Source organism: Gorilla gorilla, chromosome 10 (assembly GCF_029281585.2).
Source record: "Gorilla gorilla gorilla isolate KB3781 chromosome 10, NHGRI_mGorGor1-v2.1_pri, whole genome shotgun sequence".
Classification (NCBI taxonomy): domain Eukaryota; kingdom Metazoa; phylum Chordata; class Mammalia; order Primates; family Hominidae; genus Gorilla; species Gorilla gorilla.
Window position 1 is genome coordinate 105,473,870 of NC_073234.2, and position 25,606 is coordinate 105,499,475.

At 37.5% G+C, this 25,606-nt stretch overlaps 1 long non-coding RNA gene across 1 annotated transcript in view; it reads left to right on the forward strand.

The window, feature by feature from the left end:
* The window catches only part of LOC129525768 (uncharacterized), a 45,950-nt gene extending 34,946 nt beyond the window's left edge, over positions 1–11,004 (forward strand). Inside the window, exons 4-6 of the long non-coding RNA XR_008670236.2 lie at positions 6,491–6,578; positions 7,666–7,805; positions 10,672–11,004. This is a non-coding gene — a long non-coding RNA (uncharacterized lncRNA). The remainder of the gene's footprint in view (positions 1–6,490; positions 6,579–7,665; positions 7,806–10,671) is intronic.
* The last annotated feature ends 14,602 nt before the right edge of the window (positions 11,005–25,606 follow it).

Below are 25,606 nucleotides of genomic sequence, written 5' to 3' on the forward strand. Positions count from 1 at the left end.
AGCTAGGAATACACATGACCCTTTTGCCACCCAAACCATACCATTGCCATTTGAATCACTACTTAACTAAATGGTAGAAAGCAATTACAGTAAGTGCTCAACTTAATCACTTTGCATCCATACAGAGACCCCTGGGGCTTCTCATAAATTTCATCACACAAAGTGTCCACAATTCTCTGCCTTGCAGAAATATGTTTCTTACAAGGATTTGTAGGTGGCTTTCCTACTAAATTTCTGGACTGTTAAACTCATTGTTCTATATTTCTGCTGTCTGCTGTTAAAAGGAGAGGCCAGCTCAGGTTTTGCATACTGTAGGAAGTTTGTTTTATCCATTTGGGAAATCAAAATCACATCTTTATGGGACTAGAAATTGTGGAGAACTCATTCCCTCCAACGCCAACCCCTAGTGATCTCATTCTAGTGAGTAAAACCTCAGGTCAGTTGATTGTAAATGGATTTTTTTAAAAAAACTTAATTCAGGCTTTTATTGCTCTTGTGTTCAGTGGATTCATCTTGTGACTGGCTCCAGATTGTGCCCTTCTCCCATCCCACACCAAGCTGATTTGCAAATTCACACAATTGTTCCCTAGGAGAGAATAATTGATGACTCAGTATAAACCCATCACTACTGCTAGAAAATATAATTCATGAATGCATTCCTTATTCAAAAACATTTAGTAGCATTTCATAGGGAGGAGATCAGCATATTATCAGAGAAAAGATTCATGCCACATTTTGTTTAAAAATCTGTTTCATTACTTCACAGTCACACTTCAGTAGGCCAGGCTATAATAGTTTCTTCTTGGCCTTTGAAATGCTTCCTTTGCTTCTTCTGCTTTATAGAGACTCAAAATGAATTATTCAGATACCTGTGAGCATTAAGAAAAAATGGCCTAATTTCTGAATAATGCCAGTATTACCTTCTTAGTTAGACTGTGGGAAGAATATGTGTTCCTTCCTCTCCCAGAAACACCTTTCCTAACCTTCTTTCCCCCTAATACATCCATTTAAAACTTCTCAGCCTTAGATTTTAAACTGAGATATAATTTTATCTGAGAGGGTTTTTCATCTCTCCTTTACTTACCCAAATACGGTGTAAGTTGATCTTTCATCCTATAGAATTCTGTGCTCCTCCTTACAAATCCCACCTACCAAATTGCATTGTTAATAACGTGGTTACTTATCTGCATCTTTGCTTTAAAATGTACTTGGGGAGAGTTCCCTTTTAACCTGCATCACCCAGTCTAATGCTTAAACATAACAGGTGATCTAAGGATATCTTGGACAAATAGCTACCATGGAGAAATTCACACCAGATACCATTCTAAATGTTTTACATACTTAACTCACTTAAACTTTACAGTAACCTCATAAGGTATGTACCATTAACATTCCCAATTTCAAATTGGAAAAATTAAGGCACAGTGAGCTTTCATAATATGTTGAAAGTCTTGTAGCTAGTAAATGGTATAGCAGGGTCAGTTCCCAACAGGAAGAAGTGAAGGGTAGGCAAAGTGTAGTAGGTACGCACTATATATTCAATAGATCACACTATGGATTACCCACATTATCTAATAATCAAGGGTTGGAAGTATTGGAAGGCTTGTTTTTATGAAATGCTCATTAATGCATTCTACTTCATAAACTGAATGTTGGCAGTGGAATTTTATTCCATCAGCACATTTGCATATAAAGTTCTTTAAATTTACTTTTTTTTAAATGCAAAAAAAAAAAAAAAAAAAAAAAAAGCAAATCAACCAAACCATTTCCTCCCTAGTTTCGGCTGCAATCAGCAGTCATAAATCCTTAAGTGTTAAGTTATGTTATTTTTGAGAACTGATGTGACATGTCCTAGATTTCAAATGTAGATGCTGCAGAGGACCATATGAGTTTTTGAATAAAAATTGGTATATAGGACATAAACATTAAGGAAACAGGTAGAAAGACACAGCTATCTGAATAGAGTCAGATCTGAACTACTGCCACCTAGTGATTCAAGTCAACCATCAGCCCCCACACACTCACAGATATACACTAATTAGAATAAGTGACTTTTGTTGTGGCTTCTTCCTCACTCCAAATATCCTGGTAGCAAACTCTTCCTGCAACATTTTAAGGCCCCCCTCACATGCTTTAAAAATTATAATAAAAAAGAAGGACAGAATGGTAGGATTGGGAAAGACAAGGGTTAAATGACAGAAGAGACATCAATATAAGGCAGAAACACCAGAACAGTCTTGTAAATTAGACGAAGAAAAGTAAAGATCAAAAGTAGTGGAAATTAAACATTATTGGTAATAGAAGAAAATAGAAAAATTGATGCAAAGATAAGAGAAGACAGCATGAAGGAAAGGGGGCTTTCTGATTTGTTTTTAAGCAAGTAACAGAAGACGATAAAACAACCATATGTGGAATTGTGAAACCACCTAACATAAAAAGACAGAGGGATAGATAACACCAACAGAGATAAAGAAAAATGATGAATGAAGGAAAGTGAATGAATTGAGAGCTTAATCTTGGAGGAGGGACTTCGAGTTTTTTGTTGTTTTTTAAGTAATAAAACCAGAGTGGCATATTCCTTGTTCAATTTAATATAATTGGAACTATTCAACGTCCTAGATGTACAACTCGTTTTCCTTGCCATTTTTTTCCCTCCTATATCTCCAATACCAATAGTCCTTCTTGATTTTTTTTCTTCATTAACAAAGTTTTAATTCCCTTTTGGCTCCCTTGAGATACTTTTGAACTTGCACCTGGAATCATGGAAATGGACTGTATCCCAAACTGAAAATTTATTTAGGGAATTTTATTATTATGGCACTCTTTGCAATCAATCATATTGAGCAGCCACCCCTTAGCAATGTGCATTCAGGTGACTACTGATATTCAGGTATTGTTATAGTTTGCTGGAGGGTCACCTACATCAGCAGCAAATAATGACACCTAACATGTACTTCATTTCATGTTTTGAAAGCATTTTAATGTATGTGATATTTTATTTCCCAAAATATGGTGTTTGGAAGACAGGGCTGGTAGCATCAGCTTCTTTGATAGATGTGGCATTTGGGTTCTGAAATGTGTCTGAACTTTTCCAAGTACTCGGCTAGTGAGTTCTTTGTCATCTGACTGTAAGTCTGGCAAATATTCTTTCATTAGCAGTATTTCTATTCTCTTTGAGAGAAGGGAAAGCTACTTTTCTTTGTTCCAAAGTAATATCGGAGTTTGAAGCCAGTGTGCACAAAGCTGGGAAGGAGGTGTTACTACCTCTTTTTTTTTTTTACGGGAATCTCTTTGGAGAGAGATTGCTTTGCTTCCTCCTGAGGGACCTCATACATTTGAAGGGTTTCTGGCCAGGTTGGGAATGAATTTGAGAAGCCTTTACCTTGTAGGTTTTCCAACATCTTTCTACGACTTCTTCCATTTTCAGATTCTATTGTGCATTGCCATAATGAGAGTATTACTTCCTTTGGTGATATACATGAGTGCATATATATATTTGTAAAAAATCGATCACTTAAATCTGTTCAAATGCCTTATCTGTGCAGAGAACTGTCCAGAACCCTACAGGGTGTAGAACAATATGCAAAATACTGCTTCTTATTTCATGAAGTTATAAATTATATAGAGCATTAGAATTGCAGTTTGGATAGATATCCATTGATTTATATTTTCAATAAATAATTATCTGGTATCAGCTATGTATCAGGTCCTAGATGCTATGTGCTGGGGATACAAGGCAAATACCACCCTGTTCTTAACAGAGCTTATTGCTTCGGGAAGGATGGCATGAATATTACTCTTGCTCCTACACTACAGCAGCTACTCATAATTGCTTATGGATAATTCCAGGTATTTCTTAGACTTAACTTTTTTTCTAGTTAGGATAAAAGTAGTCCTGTAGCAACCCCTTCAATTGGTGTACTTCTTTGCAACTTCTACATTTGAAATCTAGGACATTTACTTTTGGTTTTCAAAGAAGAGTATAGCTTGGCTTTTAACAATTTGTTTCCAGTCTGAACTGGAAAAAAATGACCCAGTTCATCAGATTTACCTAAAATGGGAGGAAACAGTGATATAAATTGGTACAAAAAATATCTATTTAGTTCAACTTGATTTTCATGGATTTAGTAGCTTTTAGAGCTATAAGATTTCATCCAGTGTTCAAGTTTTGTAGACCAGAACACTGTTGAATGGATGAAAGGTAAGGGGATAGGAGGCAAAGGGACAAATTAAGAGAACTTAGCAATACAGGCAAGAGTAGTTAATGATTCACCTTGGTTAGCAGCTGTGAAAATTGAGAAAGATGTAAGTAGAAATAAGAGAGATTATGGAGGTAAAATATGCAGAAATTAATATTGATTGTGAGAAAGGAAGGAAACGGAGAACATGCAATTACTGTGAGAATTTTTTTAGCCTGGTACTGTTACCAGAACTATGGACCACAGAAAGAGAAGTTATTTGAAAGAAATTATAGCTAGACAGAAACTGCAGTGCTGTGTGACCTGACAACTTAAAAATAATATAAATAAGTCAGCAGGATGCCCCAGATGAATCTAAGCAGGGACTGAAATTTTGTAGCCAAGGAAACCTATTCTCTGACCACCAGAGGTCCATGGGTATGTGTTCGTGAGTATGTGGGCTTTGGGGGTTTTGGCTGAAGAGGGAAGGAAAGGCTGGTGAAAATGCTCTTGGAGAGAATAAACAGAGGACAGGATGGAGTCTCTTCTTTGGTTTTGATGCTATGACTAAGTTGATCTTTAATAGAAAGGGGGCAAGCAAAACCCATCAATAAAAGAAAGCAAGAAGAAGGAAGAGAGGGAGGGAAACCCTTCACTGCAATTGGAATATTCATTTAGTCCATGTGAAACTCACCCTGGGGACTCTCAGTAATATTTTTGTGTGTGGGAGGGGAGCTCTTTTGGGAGCTCTTTTGGGAAGCTCTTTCGTTAGTGAATGGAGACAGGAATCAGGAAATGTAAATTATTATTATTATTACAGTAGTCCCTCCTTATCCATGGGGGGTAGGTTCCAGGACTTCCAGTGGATGCCTGAAACCATGGATAGTACCAAACCATATATATATACTATATTTTTTCCTATACATACATCCCTATGATAAAGTTTAGTTTATACATTAGGCATAATAAGGCACAGTAAGAGATTAGGCATAGTAAGAGATTATAAATTAATAGTATAATAGAATTATAACAATATACTATAATAAAAGTTATGTGAATATGGAGTATCTCGCTCTCAAAATATCTTATTGTACTGTACTCATCCTTCTTGTGGTGATGTGAAATGATGAAATGTCTCCATGATGATATGAAGTGAAGTGAAGTGAATGACATAGGCATTGTGATGCAGCGTTAGGCTACTACAATATTGACCTTCTGACCATACATCAGAAAGAGGATGATCTGCTTCTGGTGATCTTGGATTATCAAGCTATGACAATGTTGATGGTTGCATGTCAGGAGCAGATAATATTGATGACTAACAGGTAAGTGGCACAGACAGCATAGATATCCTGGGCAAAGGGTGATTCACATCCTGGGTGGAAAGGAGTAGGTTAGCACAAGAGTTCATCACACTACTCAGAATGACAAGCAATTTAAGAATTATGAATTGCTTATTTCTGGAATTTTCTATTTAATATTTTTGTACCACAGTTGGCCATGGAATAATGAAACTGTAAATAGAAAAACTATAGAGAAGGGGGAAATTTCTGTATTATTAATGTGACTTTTTTAAACAATAGGGTGATGATTACTGGAGACATCTGAGCTTTGGATAAGAACCTTTGAGAGTTAAACTATTAAATCAACACACAATGAATCATAATAAAGATATAAAAATGGGTTTCCTGATCCATAGGACTGGGATATAACTTGACATATCTAACTGGATAAAGAAAATGTGGTACATATAGATGATGGAATACTAAAAAGCCATAAAAAGGAACAAGATCATGTCCTTTGCAGCAACATGCATGGAGCTGGAGGCCATTGTCCTAAGCACATTATTATAGGAACACAAAACCAACTACAGTTTGTTCTCACTTATAAGTGGGAGCTACATATTGAGTACACGTGAACACAAAGAAGAGAACAATAGACCCTGGGAAAGTAGAGGGTGGGAGGAAGATAGAGATCGAAAAACTACCTATCAGGTACTATGGTTATTACCTTGGTGGTGAAATAATCTGTACACCAAAACCCGGGGATGTGCAATTTACCCATGTAACAAAGCTGCATATATACCCCCTGAACCTAAAATAAAAGTTGGAAGGACAAAAAATTTTAAATAACAAAAATAAATCTGTTAATTAAAAAACATTGATTATCTATGGAAGCCCGGAGGGTGGAAATAATATCCTTCATTGATTGAGTGCTCACGAAATGCCAGGAACTATGCTAAATATTTTACATAATTATCTTGTTAATCCTTACAACTGGTATTGATATTTTTTTTTCACATGAGGAAACAGAAGACTGAGAAGAAAAGAAGCTTGCTCAAGGTCACATAGAGCTGGAATTTAAATTCAGATCTATTATACTCTTAAGGACTGTGGAAGGGTGAGTAAGAATAAGTCACATATTTCCAGTGTTTTGCCCCTATGATCAAAATTACCCTTATTATGAAGATAGAAATGTCATCATATCTGGGCCCAACTACACTAAATTTTAAATCACCTGACTGTGCCTTTTTATTCTGATTCTCTGATCTCCAATGAACTGTGTCTCTTGGAAAATTATCTGGTAGACATTGATCTTATGAATGTGGCAGTTGATTCCACCAATGAGCACAAACTCATTCTTAGTCTGCTTAAAAACTACGATAATACATTGAGGACCAAGGTAATTTCACCCTATGAGAACTCTGGAAAGGCAACCAAATGATATCTTCATTCATTTGCTTGTTCATTTGCTATTCTTCATGATTACTATGTGCAAAGCACTGTGCAAGTCATTGGAGATACAGTGCTATAACAAGAGTCATATTTTTATTGTTCTCAAGATCTAGTATACTAGGAAATAGAGACATGGAAGAAATCTTTGTTCAAGTAGTTAACTTTAATAATTATTGTAGGACCCAAGAAGAATTGCAGGATGTGATGTAGGTATGGAATAAGCAAACTTATCTGATATAGGGAATCAGAGAAAGTTTACCTGTTGAAATTTCTCTGCATTACATTTTGAATATAAATGTGTTTCTGATACCTCAATAGATTTTTGGGAGATATTGGGCTTTTAATTAAAAATGACCAGTAAGTGATCTAAAATATCTTCCTGGAAGTTGGGGGAGAGAGAGAGAGAGAGAGGGAGCACAAGCTAGAAAATAATGCTGATAGTTTAAATGGTGGGAGTGGATGAAAACAGACGCAAAGAGGAAATGACAGTCTTTGGGACACCTATCCTTAGAGGGCAGGAAGAAATTGCGAAACCAAGGAAAGTAAAGTTATAAAGTAACCAGAAAATAAAAAGTGCTGGCATAGTTCAGCATCACAATATTCAAAGGAAGATAAGATTTAAAAGAGGCAGGAAAGATTGTCACCAGGATCAAAAGCTATGGACAAGAGACATAGATTGAGGACAGGAACTGAAGGTTGTCGTAGAGATTACTGACCTATAATAGACCCATTCTGCTCTTTTCTTTTATAAGCAAATGGATTCCTGATTCTTAGCTGAGCACAAGGTTGCCCAGTAAAAGAATTACATATATCCACCTATTTTGCATCTTTATGGGCCATATGGATAGTTCTGACCAATTACATGAACAAGAAATATTGAGTGGAGCCTCTGGTAAGTGCTACTCAAAAAAGGGGAACGTTTCTTTCTTACTCCCTTCATGTAGTTGGTTGCTTGGAATGTTGGTGTCATGCTAAGGGGTCCAGCAACCATGGTAGGCCCTAGAAGATGGATACTACATTCCTAACATTACAAGGACCTTGAAGAAGTTATACATCTTTCCCCTATTTTCTCCATCCTCAGTGAAGGGGTTAGTTTGAATAAGAAAGAAGAGGGCTCCAATAGAAATTTTGAAGTGTGTATAATGGTGAAATATTGAAGAAGAAAATAAGAGCCTTTCTTCCATTTTTCTGACCAAATAATGATGGCACTTCCTGTCTTCTTTCACAGTGGGAAAGATAATATAAACTATTAAAAATATATAATTCTAGATCTTACTCTGTAACCTATTATTAAATTTTTGAAGGTAGCATTTTCACTTTTCTCACCTGTATGTTTCTCCATGGTGTCTAGCAGAGGCCATGTCAAATTGCAGAAACTCATCTGTTCTCTGTGACCATGACTCCTGGCCATAACTGAGTGGATGGTGGATAGGACACCCAAGCCAAGTTGGTGCAATCATATTGGCTCTTTCAGGATCTTGGAATTCGGATTTAGAGACCTGTGACTTATATGAGTATACTTGGGAGTTATAAGGCAATGGCTGTCCTGTATGTACATAGGCAGAGACAACAGGTATGGAGAGAGAGAATGATAAAGCAGCCATATAGAAGAAAGACAGACCATGTGTTCCTTGAGAGAGAGAGTGTGTAAGAGAGAAAGGTAGAGGTAGGTTGGGAGAGAGTAACAGAGAGAGAGAGAAAGAGAGAGAGAAAATGATAAAAGAGTAGCTACTTGGATTTTTGATCTGTCTCCAGGCCTTCTGAGGCCTGCTTCCATTTCCACATACCATCACTCAAGATAATCTCTGTGATGAGTCTTTGTAACTTGCACACCAAAAAAAAAAAAAAATCTTCATGCATGATATATTATTCCGTGCAGTTCCACAGAGATCTTCTAAGGGAAAGAAAATATAAGTCCACTTAACCCAATCTCAGAATGGCCTTATTTTAGTTTTGTGACAGTTGCTAGTGGTCCAGAGTATTTTTCAGGTTCCAAGGGAGACATGGAGATGTGGGACTATTCAAACAGCTGGAACTTGAGGATGTACTTGGGGCTATAGTTAGAGGTGATGATAGAAGTGAAAAAAGTGAAGAAGATGCTCAACTTTTAATTTTACAAGCTCAAACACTCAAGAAACCAAAGCATCGTGAATGGAAAAGAAAAGATAGGGTACATTTCTAACTTTAAAATAATTATAATCTAGGTAGAGAAAAGTAAAATATACACATATGCACCCAGAACTAAATGAGTGCTACAGATTATAAGCATTATAAGATATAAAGAAGATAGCTATTATTGCTAGGCTATTGTTTTCAGATATTAATAATGTCATCAGGTTTGATTTAGGCTCTAAAGGACAACTTTGCTCTCACAATGGAAAATGTAGTGACTTGAGGTCAGCTTTTCTACTGACTAGATATGTGACTGTGATCAGTCACTTTACCTTTCCAATTTCATAGCAGTTTCCTCCTCTGTAAAATGAGGGCTGTGTATTGGATTCATTAATTCGTTCAAAACATAAACTTTCAGTGCCCACTGTAATGTACAGAACTAGCAATACTGCATAAATACCAGTCTTCTAAAAAGACTGTCACTCTGATGTGGCTATGAACAAAAGACCGTGGGAGGCAACTAAGCTGCCTACAGGTAAAGAAAAACTCCATTGAGACCATGTTTGGATGAATAGGAGTTGTTAGGTGAATCCGATAATGATGGAACCTTCTGGAGAAAGGGTTGCATAGATCATTGCAAATGTTTCTTGTAGCATTAATATTTTTCTTTGCTTCTGCTTTGTTTAGAGGAGGAGGAAGGGAGTGAACAAATGTTGGGTAGGAGTTAAGCGTATGAATTGAAGAGAAGATAGAAGGAAATAATTTCCTGGGCTTCTTCAAACCCCTAAAATGTATTCAAAGTGAATTCCATGAAGGAAAATACATGAAAAAGCAGATAATTAAAACCTCCTTTGCCTCCTCTGTATTTCTGTCTTGTATAAGATCTTAGAGATACTGCAAAAATGATATAATAGGATTCATGTCCCTCATAGACGTTTAGGACTCCCATCCAGAGGCAGTGTGTGGAGTGCATAAGAATTTGAGTTTTGAAGACAGATCACATGCTAGCTAACACCACCACCTACTAGTTGTAAGATCTTTAAAAAATTTAAACTTTTTGTGCCTTTGTCTTCTCATCTGTAAAATGGAGATGATAACAATAGCTACTTCCTATGGTGAGAATTAAATGTATTAAACATATAAAGTGCCTAGAACCAGCACATAAAAGCACACTGGCATTTTAAAATAATAGCATATTAGTTATTATTACCTATTATTCCATAGAGAGTTCACCACCGAGGTGAGGTAATGGCAATATGCCTCCCTACATTAGTGAGTAACCTGAGGGTGCTTCCCTGTGCCTGGTCTTTAATAGGGATGGCTTAGAATTTGCTTATTTAGTCATGATACAAAAGTATGTCCAATGAGGCATATTTCAGGCACGGTGAACTATATGAAAGGAGAAATAAATAAACCATGAAGTACAATATTCCAACACAAGGCAGTACATTTTAAATATAAAACAAATATTTAGGAGCTCAGAGGAGGCAGATGTGACAGCTGCCTGAAACATCAGGGGACACTTCTTGGGTGGCATGGAAAGTGTACAATGACAGACATCATTTCAGGGATTTAAGTCAGGATGTGCCTCAGCTGGTTTGTGCACCCTCTTTGCATTCACAAGCCTTTCTTTCTTCTCCCCTGAGCTTTTAGAGCAAAATCTGATCCAGAGACTGGGGATGCTGGAGGAGCATCAAGGCTGGGAAAGTAACATGCACTGTGTTCGCAATCAACAGAAAAGATATTTTTAAACAAAAACAATTTTCCAAGTTTCCAGGAAGAGAAACAAAAGGCTTTTCTAAAATGAAAGAAACTGTTCTTCTCATTCTGTGACTTTTATGTCACTTGGACAACAAGCCAGTGCTTAGGAACGGTTATTTTCCTGTCGACATCGCTGCATGGATACTTCTTAGAAGGACATAACAGCATTAGCACTCAGTCCCAGGTTCTGCTCACCCTCCAATGGCAGTCGTCTTCAAAAACAATAAAGATATCTGTGCTTGGTCTGTCTGTCTTGATTACACTGCAGGCACAACCTGTGTGGGGAAACAATATCCTGGATCATACTGAAGGTTCGCACAGATGGAACATTAGTGGGAGGGGTTGCCAGCTACTTCCCTGCCAACTTGTTAGTGCTGGAGACATTATCCTCTTATTTTGCCAGTTTAATAGAAGATCAGTCGTAAAGATTCACTGTAGGCTCAGCAACATAATTATTATCTATGGTCTCTGCATTAACTGTGAGAAAACATCATAGTCTGAATCTGCCTAATTTCAAATGCCAAGCTGTGCCCACATTCAGCCCACAACTGAACCTGAATACTCAATATATCCTTAGCATTGCTACTGTTGTCATCATGGTGGATGTTAAGTACAGGTTTGCCCAAGCTATGATGTTTAACTGTTGCCTTACTGCTTCTGTATTTCTTCTGTTTCCCTGACCCTTTTCAACACCAGCCCCATGCAATTTAAAACTATTAAAAAGGTAAAAATCGGTGTCACATTTAGTTCTGGTACTCAGTACAGAAGTGCCAAGCCCCTGCAAATCTGGAAAACAAACTCCTTAACAGATGGGCCACATAAAGTTTACAACATGTGCAATGTGGGAGGTAGTATGGCTCTGGGCAAGAAACAGAAGACTGGAAGTTTGGGAGCTCAGGGTTTTTGAATTTGCTTTTGCTTTTTGTTTGTAGGCAGATCACATAAGCTTATATCCTTCAGTTCTCTCATATGACCTGATATCTACCTTATAAGTGAGTGAGTAATAAGAAATCAGGCAATTTTTTTCCTAATATGAAAGAAACTGTATCAAAATGCTATTGCTCCTGCTGGGATTATGTACAACTGGTATCAAATTGTTAATAAAACGTGGCAGCAAGATCTGGAAAAATCCATGATGTAATCTTAGATCTAAAAGACAGTTCTCTTTTATTGAGGACAGGTATATAACTAATGAGATGTTGTTACTGATAGAAAGGATGTTGCTAGCCTTAGACAAATCTTGGAAAAAGGTTGGATTGTGATTTCTAAATCTACACAAGCAAAATACCTTTGGAGTGGCCTTTCAAACCTGACATGTTAGAACAATTTTAGAACCAAATTCTTTTGGACTGAATTTGATAATAGCCTAAAAACAGAGGTTCTCAAACATAAATGACCTATTTAAAATTATAAATATCTGAGACTCACCACCAGCCTGTGATTAAGAATCTTTGGAAGCACAGCTAAGAAATGTTTAGTTTGAAAAAGTCCCCTAAATTATTCCAATGACTAGTTGTACTTGGGCATTATCATAATTCATAAAAATATATAAATCAATATGAAAGTTTTTGAACAAATTAAAGTTGACTAAAATTCCAAAGCCAAAGAAAGAAATATGGAAATTGTCATTTAAGAGGACAGATAATTGGCATAGGAGAAAATAGAGAGAGAGGAATGCTAACAAGAAAAATCCACAGTTCAGTCACGAGGAAGAGAAAAAAAGCAGCCTTTGACAGTATGTCTTAGTCCACTTTCTGTTGCTATAATTGAATACCACAGACTGGGTAATTGTTTAAAAAATACATTTATTTCTTACTGTTCCGTAGGGTGGGAAGTCCAAGTTCTAGGGACCATATCTGGTGAAGGCCTTCTTGCTTGTGGGGACTCTCTGCAGAGTCCTGAAGTGGTGCAGGGCATCCGTGGTGAGGGGGTACATGACAGGCAACCAAAATCTATTTTACAACAAACCCACTCTCATGATAACTAACCCACTCCCATGATAATCCATTAATACATGAGCCCTTTAGCCCATGAATCCATGAATGGATTAATCCATTCATGAGGGCAGAGCCTTCATGACCTAATCACCTCTTAAAGGCCTTACTTCTTAGTACTGTTACATTGGGGATTAAGTTTCAATGTGAACTTCAAAGGAGACAAAAATTCAAACCATAACAGAATAATAGGGGTCCTGAAGGTGAAAGTGGAAAGAGAAATTTATCAGTGTGAATAGAGAAAAATCTCTGCAGAGACTCAAAATATATGTGCCACCTTCCTTTTAGAACTTCTCACATTTTGCTTCTATTTTTGCAGCATGTCCAATTTACAATCCATTTTCCAATCTGAATTCGGAGTTCACTTTTAAGAATTCAAATATGAATCATAGTTCTGGCTTGTTTAAAGCACCCGGTAGCACGCTTATGTCGTGCAGAATCAAATACAAAGCATTGTCCTGTATAAGCTGATTTTGCCATACCTGTCTAGCTAAACTTTGCTTCACTTATCTGATTGCTGTTTTCTTTGTAGGCACACTGACCTTTTGCCATTCTTGAGATACGCCAAATTTCTTTCCATCTGGGGCCTTTGAACATATTATTTTTCTAGTAAAATTTCATTCAGCACACCTCCAGCTCTGCCCACTGCCACTAGTCAACTGCAGATTTCTGGCCATCTCTTACATCAGAAATAAATATGTCATTACTCGAAGAGGACTTCTCTGACAATTTAATGTAGCTTAGGTCCCTTCATTGTAATGACAAGTTACCACATATTTTCTTGATAAAGCTAATCATAAGGCCAGGTGCATGCCTATAATCCTAGCACTTTGGGAGGCCGAGGCAGGTGGGTCACATGAGCCCAGGAGTTTGAGACCAGCCTGGGCAACATGACACAACCCCATCTCTACAAAAAATACAAACAATTAGCCAGACATGGTGGCGCATGCCTGTAGAGTCCAGGAGGTCAACATTGCAGTGAGCCTTGATGGTGTCACTGCACTCCAGCTTGGGTGACAGAGCAAGACCCTGTCTCAAAAATAGAACAAAAAACCTAACCGTAATTTGTAACTTTATATTTACTTATGATTACTTATTATTTGGGGAATTACTATTTTATTGATTATATTTGTACACTGTCATGGTGTACATTTGGTATTTTGTTACATGCATATGATGTGTAATGATCAACTCAAGGTATTTAAGATATCCATCACCTCAAGTATTTATCATTTCTATGTATTGGGAAGATTTCAAATCCTCTCTTCTAGCTATTTTGAAATATATAATACATTGTTGTTACTTATAGTCACCCGACTCTTCTGTTGAGCATAGGAACTTACTACTTCTACTTAAGTATATATTTTTGCCCATTAACCAAAATCTCCTTATTTCCCTCTCCCGACTACCACAACACACACCCTTCCCAGCCTCTAGTATCTATCATTCTACTCTCTACCTCCATGAAGATCAACTATTTAAGCTCCCACATATGAGTGAGGACATGTGATATTTGTCTTTCTGTGCCTGGTGTATTTCACTTAATGACCTCCAGTTCCATTCATGTTACTGCAAATGACAGGATTTCATTCGTTTTTTTTGTTTTTTTTTGTTTTTTTGTCTGGTGAAGTAGTACTTCACTGTGTATGTACTACATTTTCTTTATTCAGTCGTTTGTTGTTTAACACTTAGGTTGATGCTATATCTTGGCTATTATGAATAGTGCTGAAATAAACATGGGGATGCAGGTATCCCTTTGAAATAATAATTTATTATATAATACATTATTTTATATATAATAATTGCATTGATATATATCCAGTAGTGGAATTGCTGGGTATGATAGTTCTACTTTTAGTTTTTAAAGAAATCTCCATACTGTATTCCATAGTGGTGGTACTAATTTACATTCCCATCAACAGTACAAAGGAATTTCCTTTTCTCTATGTCCTAACCAGTATCTGTTGTTTTGTGTTATTAATAACCATTCTTACTAGGGTAAGATGATACCTCAATGTAGTTCTAATTTGCATTTCCCTAATAACTACTGATGTTGAACATTTTTTCATATACCTGTTGGCCATTTGTACGCCTTCTTTTGAGAATTTTTTATTCATATTCCTTTGCCCACTTTCTAATATGTTTATTAGTGTTCTTTGATGTCGATTTGTTAGTGTTTCTTGTATATAACGGAAATTAGTCTCCTGTCAGATGAATAGTTTGCAAATGTTTTCTCCCATTCAGTTGGCTGACTCTTCATTTTGTTGATTGTTCTCTTTGCTGTGCAGAATCTTTTTAATTTAATATAGCCCAGTTTGTCTATTTTTTGTTTTTGTGGCTTGTGCTTTTTAAATATTTCCCGTAAAATCTTTTATTTTTATTATTATTATTTATTTTAAATTTTTTATTTCCATAGATTTTTGGGGAACAGATGGCGTTTGGTTACATGAGTAAGTTCTTTAGTGGTGATTTGTGAGATTTTGATGTACCCATTTTTACCTAAACCAATGACCTATAATTTTTCTCTTGTTTTGCTTTTCTAGTAGTTTTATAGTTTTAGATCTTACCTTTAGGCTTTTAATTCATTTTGGGTTGATTTTTGCATATGGTGAGAGATAGGGGTCAAGCTTCATTCTTCTGCATATGGTTATCCAGTTTTCCTAGCACTATTTATTGAAGAGGATGTCCACTACTCAAGGTATATTCTTGGTGGCTGTGTTGAAGATCAGTTAGCTGTAACTGTGGATTTTTATCTGGGTTCTCTGTTCTGTTCCATTGGTCTCTGTGTCTAGTTTTATATCACTATTGTGCTGATATGGTTTAGCTCTGTGTTTCCACCCAAATCTTATGTCAAATTGTAATCCCCACATGTTGGAGGAGAGGACAGGTGTGAGGTGATTGAATCATGGGGATGGACTTCCCCCTTGCTGTTCTTGTGATAGTAAATGAGTTCTCACAATATCTGGTTGTTTAAAAGTGTGTAGCACCTCCCACTTCACTCACTCCCTCTCTCTCCCTCTCTCCTGCTGCACCATGGTAAGACATACTTTCTTCCTCTTTGCCTTCTGCCATCATTGCAAGTTTCCTGAGTCCTCCCCAGCCATGTCTCCTGTGGAACTCTGAGTCAATTAAATCTCTTTTATTTATAAATTACCCATCTCAGGTGGTTCTTTATAGCAATGTGAGAACGGACATTGCTTACTGTTTTGCTTACTAGACCTTGTAAGATATTTTGAAGTGAGGTAGTGTGATGCCTCCAGCTTTGTTCTTTTTGCTCAGTATTTCTTTGGCTATTCAGACTCTGTTTTGGTTCCATACAGATTTAGGATTGTTTTTTCTATTTCTGTAAAGAACGATGTGCGTGTTTGATAGGAATTACGTTGAATCTGTAAATTGCTTTGTGCAGTGTGGTTATTTCAGCGATACTCATTCTTTTTATCCACAAGCAAGGGATGTATTTCCATTTGTTTATGTTATTCTCAATTTTGTTTCTTTAGGGTTTTATAGTTTTCCTTGTAGAGTTCTTTAACTTTCTGGATTAAATTTACTCGTAGGTGAATTTTGTAGCTATTGTAAATGTGATGGCTTTATTTATTTTTCAGCAATTTTATTTTTAGTATATAGAAGCCTTACTGATTCTTACATGTAAATATTGTATCCTGCAACTTTACTGAATTTGGCAGATCTAAGAGTTTTGCTTGAGTATTTTTAGTTTTTTTCTAAATATAAGATCATGTCATCTAAAAACAGGAACAATTTGACTTCCTCTTTTCTAGTTTGGATGCCTTTTATGTCTTTTTCTTGCCTAATAGCTTGGGCTAAGACCTCTGGTACTATGTTGAACAGTAATGGTGAAAGTGGGCACTCTGTCTTGTTCCAGTCCTTAGAGGAAAACTTTTTAGCTTTTCCCCATTTAGTATGATGTTAGCTGTGAGTTTGTTATATGTTACCTTTATTTTTTTTTATTTTTAAATTTTTTATTGTTTTTGGAGATGGAGTTTAGCTCTTGTTTCCTAGGCTGAATTGCAGTGGTGCAGCCTCAGCTCACCGCAACCTCCACCTCGTGAGTTCAAGCAATTCTCCTGCCTCAGCCTCCCAAGTAGCTGGGATTACAGGCATGTGCCACCATGCCTGGCTATTTTGAATTTTTAGTAGAGACGAGGTTTCTCCATGTTGGTCAGACTGGTCTCAAATTCTCGACCTCAGGTGATCCACCCGCCTCAGCCTCCCAAAGTGCTGGGATTACAGGCATGAGCCACCACCCCAGCCTATGTTACATTTAGTATGTTGGGTTATGTTTGTTCTGTATCTAGTTTGTTGAGAGTTTCTTTTTTTTTAATCAGGAAGTGACGTTGGATTTTACCAAGTGCTTTTTCTGCATCTATTGAGATGATCATGTAGTTTTTGTCTTTCATTCTGTTGATACGATGTAACACATTTATTGATTTGCATATGTTGAACCATCCTTGAATCAACAATGAAATCCAACTTGATCATGGAGTATTATCTTTTTGATGTGCTGTTGGATTTGGTTTGCTAATAATTTGTTGAGGATTTTTTGCATCTCTGTTCATCAGGGATACTGGTCTATAGTTTTGTTGTTGTTGTTGTGTCCTTTTCTGGTTTTGGTATCAGGATGATGTTAACCTCATAGAATGAGTTAGGGAGAATGTCCTCATCTTCAATTTTTTGGAAGAGTTTGAGGAGATTTGTTTTACTTCTTAAAAGACATGGAAGAATTACGTGGTGACCATCTGGTCCTGGTCTTTTCTTTGTTGAGAGACTTTTTATTACTGATTCAATCTTGCTACTAGTTGTTGGGCTGTTCAGGTTTTCTTTTTATTCCTGATCCAATCTTTGTAGGTTGTATGTGTTCAGGAACTCACTCATTTCCTGTAGGTTTTCCAATTGGCTGGAGTATAGTTTTTCATAATAGTCTCTAATGATCTTTTGTATTTCTGTGGTATCAGTTTTTTTTTCTTTTTTTTGGAGACAGAGTCTCACTCTGTCACCCAGGCTGGAGTGCAGTGGTGCAATCTCGGCTCACTGCAAGCTCCACCTCCCGGGTTCACACCATTCTCCTGCCTCAGCCTCCCAAATAGCTGAGACTACAGGAGCCTGCCACCACACCCGGCTAATTTTTTGTATTTTTAGTAGAGATGGGGTTTCACCGTATTAGCCAGGATGGTCTTGATCTCCTGACCTTGTGATCCGCCCATCTCGGCCTCCCAAAGTGCTGGAATTACAGGCATCAGCCACTGAGCCTGGCTGGTATCAGTTTTTATATTACCTTTTTTGTCTCTGATTTTGTTTATTTGTGTCTTCTCTCTTTTTTACTTAAGATTTGTTTGTGGTCTAATGTATGATAAATCCTGAAGAGTGTTCTATGTGCCGATAGGAGGAACACGTATTTGTAGTTTTTGGATAAAATTTTCTGTAAATGTCTATTAGGTACATTTGATCTAAAGTCTAATTTAAGTCCAATGTTTCTTTGTTTATTTTCTGTTTAGATAATCTGTGTAATGCTGAGAATGTGGTGTGGAAGTCACTGACTGTTACTGTATTGAAATATATCGCTTTCTTTAGATCCAGTAATATTTGCTTTATGAATATGGGTGCTCCATGTTGGGTGCATTATAAACTTAGAATAGTCACATCCTCTTAATGAATTGATTACTTTATCATTATTTAATGAGCTTTTGTCTTTTTTTTTTTTTACTGTTTTTGACTTAAAGTCTGTTTTATCTGATATAAGTATAGCTACTCCTGCTTGCTTTTAATTTCCATTTGTGTGGAGTATCTTTTTCCATCCTTTCACTTTGAGTCTTATGTGTCTTCACAGAGAAGTGAGTTTTTTATAGGCAGCATATAGTTGGGTCATTAAAAAAAAATCCATTCAGCCAGTCTGTATCTTTTAAGTGGAAAATTCATTTACATTCAAGGTTATTATTGGTAGATGAATACTTATTCCCATTATTTTGTTGTTGGTTTTATGGTTGTTTTGTATATTCTTTGTTTCTTTATTTCTCTCTTATTTATCATTGTGGTTTGGTCATTTTCTGCGGTGGTAATATTTATGTCCTTTCTCTTCTTCTTTTGTATGTTTGCTTTGGCAGTACATTTTATGTTTTTGTGGATTTTCATGATAATTGATCTGTCATTTCAGTTTCAGGTGTAGGACTCCCTGAAGCATATATTGTAGAGTTGGTCTAGGAGTAATGAATTACCTCAGTTTTTGCTTGTCTGAGAAAGACCTTATTTCTCCTTTATTTATGAAGGATAAATGTTTCTGGGCATGGTATTCTTGGTTTGTAGGCCTTTTTTTCCAGCACTCCTGGCCTGTAAGGTTTCTGCTGAGATAGCTGATGTTAGTCTGATGGGGTTTCCCTTATAAATGACTAGACACATTTCTCTTGCTATTTTCATAATTCTCTCTTTACCTGATTTTTGACAACTTGATTATAGTGTGTCAGGGAAAGGACAAAATGTAACTTTTTGAGTTGCATCTATTTGGAGATCTCTGAGCTTCCTGTATCTGAATGTTTAAATCTTTTGCTAGACTTGGGATGTTTTCAGTTATCATTTCATTAAATAGATTTTCCATGACTTTGGTCTCTTCACTTTCTGAAATATCCAAAATTTACATATTTAGTTGCTTTATAGTGTCCCATATGTCACATAGGCTGTTTCATGCATTTTATTCTTTGTTTTTGTTTGTTTTGGGGTGTTTTTTGTTTGTTTGTTTTTAGTTTTACAGAGTTATTTCCAAAGACTGTCTTCAAGTTCTGAGATTCTTCTGCTTACTCTCATCTATTGCTGAAACTCTCAAATGAATTTCTTGTTTCATTCACTGAATTCTTCAGCTCTAAGATATCTTATTTCTGGTTTCTTAAATGATATCTATCTCTCTGATAAATTTCTCACTCATGTCCTGAATTTTTAATCTGATTTCTTTGTATTGTTTATCTGTTTTGTTTTTCTGTATCTCACAGGGCTTTTTAAATATTATTATTTTGAATTCTTTTCCTGGGATTTCATAAAATTATTTTTTCTTTAGAATCTGTTGCTGAATAATTATCATGTTCCTATGGAAGTGTAATTTTCTTTGTTTCTTTTTTGTGCTTCTTGAGTCCCTACATTGATATCTGGTGTCATAGTTGTTTCTACAAATTTTGAGGATTAGTTTTCATGGGAAATATTTTTCCTGGAGATGTATCTATGGTGTTGGTTGGGTAGGACATTTTATCTTTAATTCTGGATGCATGCAGTAGTGTAGTCTCTGTATGATTTCTTTGGCTGTAAACAATGTTAGTGGTGCTTGTGATTATTTTTGTGGCTTATGCTGCAGTTGTTAGTGGAGGCTGTGTTGGGGTTTTGCTGAGGATGAAGATGCAAAGCGGGCTGGTCTTTGGGCCCCACTGGTGACAGTGGTGGGCTATGCATGTGTGACCTTGGGCCCCTAGTCAGCATACAGAGTTTTAGTGGGTGCAAATGGGCCTACTCTTGGCCTTCTAGCTTGCTGGGATGCTGGCAGTGGCAGTGGTGGGCTGGGCAGATGGCAGGTCTTTGTTCTCCTGCATAATGTGTATGGCATAAAGAGATGGAAGTAGTGGTGGTGAGTCAACCCTTGCGCTCTGAAGCAGCAGATGTTTGTGTTAGCAGTGGCTGCAGTTTGCTGAGTGTGCCAGTCTCTAGGTGGCACATAGGGGTGACAGCATCTTGCTGTGACAGTAGTGGCAGGTTGGGTGAACACATTCTCAGGTCCCCAGGAGGAATGCACAGATGCCGGTGGTGGTGGACAGAGCAGTGCAATCCCTAAGCCTTTGTGCCATGTGCTTGGATACTGGATAGAGAGCAGTACCAGGCTGAGAAAGCCTGTCCTTAGGCCCACTGGTGGTGCATTTGGATGCTGGCTGTGGTGGGCTGATTGGGGTGATCTCAGGCTCCTCTGCAGAGTGCTTATGTGGCTGCAGCAGCATTGGTGGAATGTAGGGGGAGTCTGTTCTCAGATAGCATGCAAATTCCCTATAGTCCTGCTACTTGGGGAAGGGGAGCGGAGTTGCTAACCTTGACTGTAACCACGGGCAGATAATTCTCAGGCTCTTTGGAGTGTGCTCTTTAGCCCCCTGTGGAAGCATCAGCAGTGGGGTAAACTAGTCTTCAAGGTACATGCCAGTGGATGACAGCAGTCCTGCTAGTGGGGAGGGAGGTCGCTGCTAGTGATGTGCACTTTGGTCCCCAGCAGCAGTAGTGGCATTTGAGTTGGGTGACAGTAGTACTCTGTCCTCAGAGTGTGTGTGCAGCATCACTGCTGCTGGGATGGGTTTGGATTGCTTTCTGTGGTAGTAATCCCAGGTGGGTTGTTCTCTGAGTCCAGGGAGTATGTGATTTGGCTCCCTTTGTCCCAGATGTAGCCTCCCAGCACACTGTACCATCCATTCCCCATGGTGCAGGACACTGTGTTTGCTAGAGTCCTGGGGATCCTGCTGCTCTGCTGGGTCTGACAGGTATTGTGCTGTGCAGACCTCTGGATGAACATAGAAGGGATGTTATTGAGGCTCCAGGAATATGGAGATGCAGGGATGTTGGGCTCCAGGGCAGGATGCAGTATAGTGGGGGCTGGGCTCTCAAAATAGTGCCATGCTGCAGCTGCCTATAACTTGGGGTGTGTGGAATCTGGCATAAGCTCCCTCTCTGGAGCAATGCCATCATGCAGGTTCCAGGAAGGTCCCTATGCTATTCTCAGAACCGTCAAGGGATTTTCTAGTGGCAACATTGCAGGAGTCCACAGTGGGAAGGCAGACCACTGGGAATCTCTCACTTACACTTTGCCTGCACGAGGGAGCCTCTGCTGGCTTCCAGCCAATCTTGGCTAAGCTGGCTGCCTTGACTCCTGCTCCTTCTGTGCGTCAGGTGTTTCCTGTCATTTCTCTCTTGAATTCCAGTGTTCTTTCTTAGATGCTTTATTTAAAGTGTGATTAGCTACTTGCTATTTTTGTTCTTCTTTGTGGAGGAGGCAAGTGTCAGATGCCTCTAGTAAGCTATCTTAAAGCCTTTTGATAGTTTAAACTTTACAGTAGAGAATGAACTTCATACAGATGAACTGTTTTGTTCATTACTATGCATGTATATGGTATCTACCACAGGGTTTGGAACATAGTATATGCTCAATAAGTAATTATTAAAGTAATTAATGAGTACATCATATGTGCTCAGAGACTCTTTCAGTGTGCAATTGATACTATGTCACACATACTATCTAATGGTATTGTTCTAAGTACTTTGGGGAATAAAAAGACAATTCAAATGGCTGGAAAAGATAGATATGTAGGCAAAATATATAATAATTTGCAGAATGAATTGAATCTTATAACAGAGGCACAACAACTAGAAGTAACTGATTTTGTTTCCTAGATTCAGGCAAGACTGGTTACTGGGGATCATTTTAGGCACTTAAACTGGGCCTGAAAACGATATAGGATTTCAATAGTAAAATAGAGTAAACACAGAAGTTCTGACTTAGATCACAGCTTCCTCCTGTCAGACTGATACCTTTTCTATTCCGTTAGATGAGACACTTGCTTTGCATTTATGTGTGTGTTGACAGGTAGACAGAACAGATCGCCACATGAGCCCACCACCTACAGTTGATTGGATTTGAATTGACATCCTGATCCAAAATGATCTAATCAATTTTGTCCTCCTGAGATTTGTAGTTGCAATTTCAAAATCCCAGGCAGATAGTGGCAGGTCCTGATCCTTTTAGAAAATGTTAACCTGGAGTTCAGGACAACTTTGTTATTGTTTTGTCATGAACATAGAGAGGCAGGGCAGGCTGGTTAGATGTAAAGAGAAGAGTGAAGAATATGTAAGAAGTGTAGATGAAAAGAAAAGAGAAGATACACACACACAGAGTCTTATGGTCTTTATATATTTTTCAGATTTTATTTTCACTACATTATGAGACTTACTTTGTCCCCATTAATTAAGCTAGAGTTAATGTGTGTCTATTATTTCAACTATAGAGAGTCTTAATGAAGACAGATGAAAAGGTGTGGGAAGAATTACAAACAGAGGAAAAAGTGATGAGCCAATCTGTAGAGCAGAGCATAGAGTATGTAGGGACATGATCTCTATGTTTTCCTATTTCATGATCCCATTTTTGAATATCAAGAAGATGAATAAGTTATTGATAGAAATCTGGCAACTTAAATCACCAATTATGGAGAAATAAAAATCTAAGCATAATATAGTGTGTGAATTTTATTTCCTAGTAGAAAGTATTATGAAAGGATGAAGAAACCATTGGAATTGAGGTCCTATCTGTCAATTGGGTTGCAGTCTTTACTTTGCCACTGACTAATTATATAATATTTTATAAGTTACTTGACCTCCTTGGGCCTTGGCTGATAAAGGACAAAAATATTTGAGATCTCTGGGTTCATCTAACTAAAAGGAGTGATGAATAGCCACTGAAACTATTTTTATTGTCTGGCAATTTCTAGTTCCTCTATTTTCTTTTGTATTGTGAAATTCATTGAGAGCTTGTTCTGATTTTGGATCTTATGTGAGAGGCTGTGAGACCTAGATGCATAAGTCACAGTTCCTGTCCTTGAAAATCTCACAGAAAAAAATAAATAGTAGGAGAGAGTCATGTAAATGAATTTTGATTCAGTTTGTTTTAATGATATGGACAACATTCCAAAGAATTGTTTAATTTTGTTTGGGATCAGAGTGTGATGGTGGGAAAAGGCTTTAGCGAAGAGGGATCACTTTAACTAGACAATAAGGGAAGGGTATTCCATGCTGAGAGAAAGATAAGTGCATATGCCAGTTACTGACTTATTGCCTCTTGGGTCTATGTTCATACTTAGCAGTCTTTTCACAATTCGTTGCTTATAGCAACGAAATGGGTGCTTTAATAATTTTCCATTGTCAGCTGGAAAGACGTTAAGCTTTGTCAATAGTAGATGCTAGAGAAACTGTGAAGGGGAAAAGATTTTGCTTTATAGTTCCAGGGGGTTGGCCGAACAGGTGCCCTTATGGCTTCTGCAGCTTTCAGCTTCTGTAGAGCACAGTAGCCAGCAGTACCCACAAACCTGCAGCTCCCCAAAGCAATACCTTGTGGTCATTTCATAGCACAGTGCCTCTGACGAGACACGTTCTTATGAGTGGCTTACTCAGCAAGTCCCAGAGAGTGAATTTCCAGCAAATTTCTCTAGCACGATGACTTCTGTGCCATCCCTGATTCATTGCCACGCACTCTCCAACAAATTCTGGATCTCAGCGTTTGGCAGAGGTGGGCTTCCTCATTGCTCTGTTTCAGTCCTGGAGGTGATGGCTTTTCCTTATAGCTGCTATTTCTATATTCTCTAGAGTTTGCTTTTCTTTTTTCTAGCTAATCCACTATAACTCAAATCCTCAGTTATAGTTAATCATTCTTTATATTAAACTTTTCCTGTCCAAATTTTTCTTTCTTGGTAAGACTCTTCCAGTTACAAGGCAAAAACAGAGAGGCTTCAGAACACATAGCATATTCAGGAAAGAAATACTGCATCCTAATGAAGTGTAGTTGGTGGGTGGAAAGGTGAATATAACATTGGATGGGTTGCCTGGCTCTCGGAAATCAAGAGGTGTGAATATTGTGGTAAGGATTTCAAGCTGCAAGTGATGGGTGTGCTTCTGTGTTCTGGGAAAACTCACTCTGAAAGCAGTGTGGAAGATTAATTGTTGTAGATGGGAAGGATTGGAGGCAGTATGATGCTTTTTTCGGTGGGGGGTATTACTATAATCCAGGAGACATATGAGAAGGGCCTTTATTAAAGCACTGACAGCCACAGATGGAGAGGGATGAATGCAAAGGAGGCAGAATTAAAAAAAACTTGATGACCTTTTTGATAGCGAAATGAAGAATTTTTGTTTGATGATTTTATAGATTTGAGATTTTCATACTGGATTACTGAGGGATGGTGATTTTATAACTTAGGTAGAAGTTAATAGAACAAACACGTTTGGGGAAATAGGGAATACTTTTATGTTTGTTTGAGGTATGTTGATTTTAAAGAAACAAGAAGAAAATTACTGGGTATTACTCTGTTTAAAATATACTGGACAAGAGCAATCAGGCAAGAGAAAGAAATGAAGGGCATCCAAATAGGAAGAGAGAAAGTCAAACTATCTCTGTTTGCAGATGACATGATCCTATACCTAGAAAACTCCATAGACTTGGCTCTAAAGCTCATCAAGTTGATAAACAACTTCAGTAAATTCTCAGGATACAAAATCAACATACAAAAATAAATAGCATTCCTATGCACCAAGAACAGTCAAGCTGAGAGCCAAATCAAGAATGCAATCCCATTCACAATTGCCACAAAACAAATAAAATACCTAGGAATAGAGCTAACCAGGGAGGTGAAAGATCTCTACAAGGAGATCTACAAAACACTGCTCAGAGAAATCAGAGATGACACGAACAAATGGAAAAACATTACATGCTCATGGATAAGAGGAATCAATATCGTTAAAGTGGCCATATTGCCCAAGCAATATATACATTCAATGCTATTCCTATCCAACTACCAATGATATTTTTCACAGAACTAGAAAAAAACTATTTTAAAATTCATATGGAACAAAAAAAGAGCTTGAATAGCCAAGGCAATCCTAAGGAAAAAGAACAAAATGGGAGGCATCATGCTACCCAACTTCAAACTATACTACAGGGCTACAATAACAAAAACAGCATAGCAGTTGTACAAAAACAGATACATAGGCCAATGGAATAGAATAGAGAACCCAGACAGAAGGCCACCCAGCTAGAACC